Below are 8,912 nucleotides of genomic sequence, written 5' to 3'. Positions count from 1 at the left end.
ATTTAAAGATTCATCATAAAACATAGCTAATTAAACAAGAAATATCTAATTCATTTTCTTGTTAATATGCATTTTTCAAAATAAATTGATTCCTAAGAAGTGAATGATTTTTTAGAGGATTTTTGGTGGGTTTCTCAGAATCAGTAAAAAAAGAGTTCTACCCATAATGGAAGGCTCTAGTTAAGACTCATGGGCTTAACTAGAGCCTTCTCATGCTCGCTTCAGCAGCACATATACTAAAATTGGAATGATACAGCGATTAGCATGGCCCTTGCACAACGATGATGCACAAATTTGTGAAGTGTTCCATATAAAAAATACATATAATAAAAATTTAAAAATATAAAATAAAAATTTAAAGACTCATGTCTTTCCTGAACCCTCCAGATTTCTCTAGCCCATAATTCCCTTCCCTTTCATGGAGCTTTTATGTGGCTTTTTATCTACTCCACTTGTTTTGATACTATGTAGATATTTGACTGTAAATCTTGACCATTGATAATTTACTGTAAGAGATGGGTAGCAAATAAACTGATTAAATCTTCCATGACTCTCAGGAAAGAATATAGGTTAGCTCTCAAATGTTATCTAGTCTAAAAGTAATTTTTAAATGGTTATTGTATTTTGCCCAACATTATATCTGATAACAGTAGGAGTTGCCTGTATAGAGTGAATTTCTCAGCAGGTCTCCTTCCCAAGAGTAAGGGAGCTCTGATTCTTAATGGCCAATGCCAGTTACCCAGACAGAATACCTTCAACATACAAATATGAACTTGTCGAGGTGATATAAAAGTAGTCAGAATCAAAGCGGAGTCACACATTCCCTCAGGACAGGGGTTAGAGGCAGAAGGGATCACGGCAGACGGAGGCAGGACTAGATTGCAGTTCTAACTCAGATGGACAGAGCGGCATGTAGAGGCTCACATCATGAATTTTTGCTCCAGAATGACTGCAGGAATAAATCAGGAAACCCAAAAGGACCTACACACCATCTGAAGGAAGCAGATTGCACCTGCCAGACCCAGGAGACACCCCAAATACTGTGCTGGTATCCATGGCTGAGAGACCCACAGATGGTTCACATCACAGGACTCTATGCAGACAACCCCCAGTACCAGCCTAGAGCCTGGTAGACTTGCTGGGTGGCTAGATCCAGAAAAGAGATAACATAATCACTACAGCTTGGCACTCAGGGAGCCACATCCCTAGGAAAAGGGGGAAGAGTATTACATCAAGAGAACACTTAATGGGACAAAAGAATCTGAACAACAGCCTTCAGCCCTAGACCTTTCCTCTGATAGAGGTACCCAAATGAGAGGGAACCAGAAAACTGACTCTGGTAATATGACTAAACAATGCTCTTTAACACCTCCACAAAACTCACACTAGCTTACCAGAAATTGATCCAACCCAAGAAGAAATTCCCGATTTACCTGAAAAGGAATTCAGGAGGTTGGTTTCAAGCTAATCAGGGAGGCACCAGAGAAAGGTGAAGTCCAATGTAAGGAAATCAAAAAAATGATACAAGAAGTGAAGGGAGAAATATTCAATGAAATAAATAGCATAAATAAAAAACAATCAAAACTTTAAGAAACAATCGACACACCTACAGAAATGCAAAATGCTATGGAAAGTCTCAGCAATAGAATCAAACAAGTAGAAGAAACAAACTCAGAGTTTGAAGACAAGGTCTTCAAATTAGCCCAGCCCATGAAGACAAAGAAAAAAGAATAAGGAAATATGAACAAAGCCTCCAAGAAGTCTGGGATTACGTTAAATTACCAATCCTAAGAATAATCGGTGTTCCTGAGGAAGAAGACAATTCTAAAAGTTTGGAAAACATATTTGGGGGAATAATCAAGGAAAACTTCCCCAGCCTTGCTAGAGACATAGATGTCCAAATACGAGAAGCACAAAGAACACCTGGGAAATTCATAACAAAAAGATCATTGCCTAGGCACATTGTCATCGGGTTATCTAAAGTTAATAGGCTCTAATTAGTTAATCTAATAAGGAAAGAATCTTAAGAGCTGTGAGACAAAAGCACCAGGTAACCTAAAAAGGAAAACCTACCATATTAACAGCAGATTTATCAGCAGAAACCCTAGAAGCTAGAAGGGTTTGGGGCCCTATTTTCAGCCTCCTCTAACAAAACAATTATCAGTGAAGAATTTTGTATCCAGCAAAACTAAGCTTCATATATGAAGGAAAGATACAGTCTTTTTCCAAAAACAAGTGATGAGAGAATTCACCACTACCAAGACACCACTACAGGAACTGCTAAAAGGAGCTCTAAATCTTGAAACAAATATTAGAGACACATCAAATCAGAACCTCTTTAAAGCATAAATCTCACAGGACCTACAAAACAAAAATACAATTTAAAAAACAAAAACAAAAAACCAAGGTATACAGGCAACAAATAGCATGATGAATGGAATGGTATCTCACATCTCAATATTAATATTGAATATAAGTGACCTAAATGCTCCACTTAAAAGATACACAATTGCAGAATGGATAAGAATTCACCAACCAACTATCTTCTGCCTACAAGGGACTTACCTAACGCATAAGGACTCATAAACTTAAGGCAATGGGGTAGAAAAAGACATTTCATGCAAACGGACACCAAAAGCAAGCAGGAGTAGCTGTTCTTATCAGACAAAACAAACTTTAAAGCAACAGCAGTAAAAAGACAAAAAGGGACATTATGTAATGATACAAGGCATGTCCAACAGGAAAATATCACAATCCTAAACATATATGTGCCTAACACTGGAGGTCCCAAATTTATAAAACAATTACTAATAGACCTAAGAAATGAGATAGAGAGTAGCACGATAATGGTGGGGGACTTCAATACTCCACTGACAGCACTAGACAGGTCATCAAGACAGAAAGTCAATGAAGAAACAATAGATTTAAACTATACCCTGCAACAAATGGGCTTATCAGATATATACAGAACATTCCATCCAACAATGACAGAATACACATTCTATTCAACAGTTCATGGAACTTTCTCCAAGATTGACCATATGATAGGCCACAAAATGAGCCTCAATAAATTTAAGAAAATTGAAATTATGTCAAGCACTCTCTCAGACCACAGTGGAATAAAACTGGAAACCAACTCCAGAAGGAACCTTTAAAACCATGCAAATACAATGGAAATTAAATAACCTGCTCCTGAACAAGCACTGGGTCAAAAATGAAATCAAGATGGAAAGTAAACAATTCTTCAAACTGAATGACAATAGTGACACAACCTACCAAAATTTCTGGAATACAGCAAAGGCAGGGCTAAGAGGAAAGTTCATAACCCTAAATGCCTACACTAAAATGTCTGAAAGAGCACAAACAGACAACATAAGGTCACACATCAAGGAACTAGAGAAACAAGAACAAACCAAACCCAAACCCAGCAGAAGAAAGGAAATACCCAAGATCGAAGCAGAACTAAATGAAATTGGAAAAAAAAAAAAGTACAAAAGATAAATGAAACAAAAAGCTGGTTCTTTGAAAAGATAAATAAAATTGATAGACCATTCACAAGATTAACCAAGAAAAGAATAGAGAAAATACAAATAAGCTCAATTAGAAATGAAACAGGAGATATTACAACTGACACCACAGAAGTACAAAAGATCATTCAAGGCTACCATGAATACCTTTACACACATAAACTAGAAAACCTAGACGAGATGGATATATTCCTGGAAAGATACAATCCTCCCAGCTTAAATCAGGAAGAATTAGACACCCTGAACACGCCAATAACAAGCAGTGAAGTTGAAATGGTAATTTAAAAATTACCAACAAAAAAAAGTCCAGGACCAGACAGATACACAGCAGAATTCTACCAGACATTCCAAGAATTGGTACCAATCCTATTGACACTATTCCACAAGATAGAGAAAGAGGGAACCCTCCCTAAATCATTCTCTGAAGCCAGTATCACTCTAATACCAAAACCAGGGAAGGATATAACCAAAAAAGAAAACTACAGACCAAAATCCCTGTTGAACATAGATGCTAAAATCCTTAAAAAACCAGCTAACCGAATCCAACAACATATCGAAAAGATAATCCAAAATGGTCAAGTGAGTTTCACACCAGGGATGCAGGGATGTTTTAACATACACAAGTCAATAAATGTGATACACCACATAAACAGAATTAAAAACAAAAATCACATGATCATCTCAATAGATGCAGAAAAAAAAATTCATCCCTTTATGAATAAAACTCTCAGCAAAATCGGCATACAAAGTACATACCTCAGCATAATAAAAGCTATTTATGGGAAACCCACAGCCAACATAATGGAGAACTGTTGAAAGTATTCCCTCTGAGAACTGGAACAAGACAAGGATGCCCACTCTCACCACTCTGCTTCAGCATAGTACTGGAAGTCCTACCCAGAGCAATCAGACAAGAAAAGGAAATAAAGTGCAGCCAAATCAGTAAAGAGGAAGTCAAACCATCGCTGTTTGCTGGTGATATAATTGTTTACCCAGAAAACCCTAAAGACTCCTCCAGAAAGCTCCTAGAATGGATAAAAGAATTCAGCAAAGTTTCCAGATACAAAATTAATGTACACAAATTAGTAGCTTTTCTACACACCAACAGTGACCAAGCTGAGAATAAAATCAAGAACTCAACCCCTTTTACAATAGATGCAAAAAATAATAATAATAATAATTAGGAATATTCGTAATCAAGGAGGTGAAAGACCTCTACAAGAAAAACTGAAAAATACTACTGAAAGAAATCATAGATGACATAAACAAATGGAAACACATCCCATGCTCATGCAAGAGCAGAATTAATATTGTGAAAATGACAATACTGCCAAAAGCAACCTACAAATTCAAGCAATTCCCATCAAAGTACCACCATCATTCTTCACAGAATTAGAAAAAAAGATCCTAAAGTTCATGTAGAACTAAAAAAGAGCCTGCATAGCCAAAGCAAGACTAAGCAGAAAGAACAAATCTGGAGGCATCGCAGTACCTGATTTCAACCTATACATAAGGCCATAGTCACCAAAACAGCATGGTACTTATATAAAAATAGGCACATAGACCAAAAGAACAGAATAGAGTACCCAGAAATAAACCCAAATACTTACAGCCAACTGATCTTTGACAAAGCAAACAAAAACATCAAGTGAGGAAAGGACACCCTTTTCAACAAATGGTACTGGGATAATTGGGTAGCCACATGTAGGAGAATGAAACTGGATCCTCATCTCTCACCTTATATGAAAATCTACTCAAGATGGATCAAGGGGGCCGGGCACAGCGGCCCACACCTGTAATCCCAGCACTTTGGGAGGCCGAGGCAGGCTGATCACCTGAGGCCAGGAGTTCGAGACCAGCCTGGCCAACATGGCAAAACCCTGTCTCTACTAAAAATAAAAAAAAGTTAGCTGGGCATGGTGGCAGGAGCCTGTAATCCCAGCTAGTTGGGAAGCTGAGGCAGGAGACTCACTTGAACACAGGAGGTGAGCCGAGATCGCACCATTGCACTCCAGTCTGGGCAATGAGAGCAAAACTCCATCAAAAGAAAAGAAAAGAAACATGAATCAAGGACTTAAATCTAAGACCAGAAACTATAAAATTTCTGGAAGATAATAACATTGGAAAAACCCCTCTGGACATTGGATTACACAAGGATTTCATGACCAAGAACCCAAAAGCAAATGCAATAAAAACAAAGATAAATAGCTAGGACTTAATTAAACTAAAGAGCTTTCGCATGGCAAAAGGAAGAGTCAGCAGAATAAACAGACAACCCAATTGGGAGAAAATCTTCACAATCTATACATCTGACATAGGAGTAATATCCAGAATCTACAAAAAACTCAAATCAGCAAGAAAAAAACAATCCCATCAAAAAGTGAGCTAAAGACATGAATAGACAATTCTCAAAAGAAGATATACAAATGGCCAACAAACATATGAAAAAAATGCTCAACATCACTAATGATCAGGGAAATGCAAATCAAACCCACAATAGGATACTTTACTCCTGCAAGAATGGCCATAATCAAAAAATCAAAAAATATTAAATGTTGGAGTGGATGCAGTGAACAGGGAACACTTCTACACTGCTGGTGGGAATGTAAACTAGTACAACCACTATGGAAAACAGTGTGGAGATTCCTTAAAGAATTAAAAGTAGAACTACCATTTGATCCAGCAATCCCACTTCTTGGGATCTACCCAGAGGAAAAGAAGTCATCATAAAAAAAAAAAAAAAAAAAAAGATATTTCTACATGTATGTGTATAGCAGCACAATTCACAATTGCAAAAATGTGGAACCAACACAAATGCCCATCAATCAACGAGTGGATAAAGAAACTGTGATGTATACATATGATGGAATACTACTTAGCCATAAAAAGGAATGAATTAATGGCATTTGTAGTGACCTGGATGAGATTGGAGACTATTATTCTAGGCGAAGTAACTCAGGAGTGGAAAACCAAACATCATATGTTCTCACTCTTAAGTGGGAGCTAAGCTATGAGGATGCAAAGGCATAAGAATGACATGATGAACTTTGGGGACTCAGAGGGAAACAGTGGGAAGAGGGTGAGGGATAAAAGGCTACAAATAGGGTGTAGTGTATACTGCTCGAGTGATGGGTGCACCAAAATCTCACAAATCACCACTAAAGAACATACTCATGTAACCAAACACCACCTGTTCCCCAATAACCTGGGGAAACAAAAAAAGAAAATTTAAGTGGATTCACTAATATTAAGAGAACTCTGACAAAGAGGGCAGGGTTCACTTTCTTATAGAGAGCCTCTGTTTGTTATAGAGATTGACAGTGACATAGCCCAAAGGACATGCTCCTTAATAAATTTAATGTTCTTTGCTCTAATTCCATGCTATTATAGGGACGAAAAGGGAATGATCCTTTTCCTCCCCATCATAAGGGTTACAGCTGACACCCCTATAACAAAAGACAGGTTAATATGAGAAAAGCATAACAAATTTGTTCATGTTAGTAAGCACAGGAGACATTTAAAAAAAGAAAGAAAGAAAACTCAAAGAAAGATCAGATGGTTGACAGGTAAATGCCTTTTTTATTGGGGAGAGGGAAGTAGGGGGTGCTGTAAATGGAACCAAAGACCAGATAATGGTTTGTAAATGATTCTCTTTGGAATTTGAATGCACAAGAGAGGGAAACTTGATCTTGTGAAAAAGTCCATCCAGGTGTGATTACATTACTCAGTCTTCTGTTCTGGTATAGAAAATGAGATTTAAGGGAGAGGGTGAAAGGTAATGGTGTTCTGTCTGGTGGCTCCAGTCTTAAGGTAGATAAGAGATATCAGAGTAAAGTCTCTCCCAGCATCTGTTGACCTTCAGTGAACTTCAATTTGAAATAATCAACATGGGAGGCTGAGGCGGGTGGATCATTTGAGGTCAGGAGTTCAAGACCAGGCTGGCCAACAGGGTGAAACTCCGTCTCCACTAAAAAATACAAAAATTAGCTGGGCAGTAGTGGTGCATGCCTGTAATCCCACATACTCAGGAGGCTGAGGCAGGAGAATTGCTTGAGACTGGGAGGCAGAGGTTGCAGTCAGCTGAAATCACAGCATTACACTCCAGTCCAGGTGACAGAGTGAGACCCTGTCTCAAAAATAAATAAATAAACAAACAAACAAACAAACATACCAATGTTCCATATTTGAGAGTAAAATTCCCTGGGACTCCTTAACTATCAAACAACCTCTAAATGTGTAATTTGGGCTCCTTGATGAACGTTTCACCCTCAGTGCTGACCAATAGTCAGGAACAAGAGGTACAGGTTGCCTGTACTCCCATGCCTGCAGCCTTCTAACTCATCCAGATGCACCTTCATCTCTGGTGCACCTCTGGATTCAGTCTCATTTTATGCTTGAAAAATAGACATAGCCCTGGCCAAATTCAAGGAGCCTGACTTGAAGAACCCTCCAGGTTGTTATAGTCCAAGCACCTGTTGACAAAAAGAGTCAAACTCTACAAAATATTTGAAGAGATTTATTCTGAGTCAAATATGAGTGACCAATGGCCCAAGATAGAGCCCTCAAGAGACCTGAGAACATATGCCCAAGGTGGTTGAGCCACAACTTGGTTTTATACATTTTAGGGAGACATAGGATATCAACCCAGACATGTAGGATGCACATTGGTTCAGTCTGGAAAGGTGGGACAACTGAAAGTGGGGGCTTCCAGGTCATTCAAAGATTCAAAGATTTTCTGATTGGCAATTGGTTGAAAGAGTTAAGTTATTGCCTAAAGACTTAGAAAGGAATATCTGGGTTAAGATAACAAGTAGTAGAGACCAGGGTTTTCTCATGCTGGTGAAGCCTCCAGATAGCAGGCTTTAGAAAGAATAGATGGTAAATGTTTCTTATCAGACTTAAAGAGTCTGTTCTATCAGTAATAATAATTCCAAAAGGGAGGAGGGTATAATGAGGCATGTCTGAGCTCCTCTTCTCATCATGTCCTGGACCAGTTTTTCAGGTTAATTTTGGAATGCCCTTTGCCAAGAGGACAGGTTCATTCAGATGAATGGGGGTCTTAGAATTTATTTTTGGTTTACATACCCATTGTGGCATACAGATTGGATAGTGTCCTGATCTTTGCCTTGGTATTGCATCCTCTTACTGCTGCTCCCACTCTAACTCTGAATCCCCTACCCTCAGCAGTTGGTTGGGCTTTCAGCCCTTGTGACCTGCCCTATAGGGATTTGGGAGTCTTCCCTGGTCCCCCAGATCAGGAAAGATAGTCAGAATATTCAACAACTGGTACAGCATGAGACAATCAGTCCCAATAGGTGCCAACTCTCAACTATAGTGTGTCTATAGTGCTGCATGCCAGCCTCTCAGCAGCTAGAACCTGAGTAA

At 38.5% G+C, this 8,912-nt stretch overlaps 1 non-coding gene across 1 annotated transcript; it reads left to right on the top strand.

Moving 5' to 3' along the window:
* Nucleotides 1-212: 212 nt before the first annotated feature.
* LOC116270388 lies at nt 213-316 on the top strand. The gene has a single exon (XR_004178430.1). It is a non-coding gene; the product is annotated as a U6 spliceosomal RNA (small nuclear RNA).
* Nucleotides 317-8,912: the final 8,596 nt, after the last annotated feature.

This window comes from Papio anubis, chromosome 14 (assembly GCF_008728515.1).
Source record: "Papio anubis isolate 15944 chromosome 14, Panubis1.0, whole genome shotgun sequence".
NCBI lineage: Eukaryota > Metazoa > Chordata > Mammalia > Primates > Cercopithecidae > Papio > Papio anubis.
The sequence above is the reverse complement of the archived record's forward strand: the minus strand, read 5'-3'. Positions and strand labels throughout refer to the sequence as shown.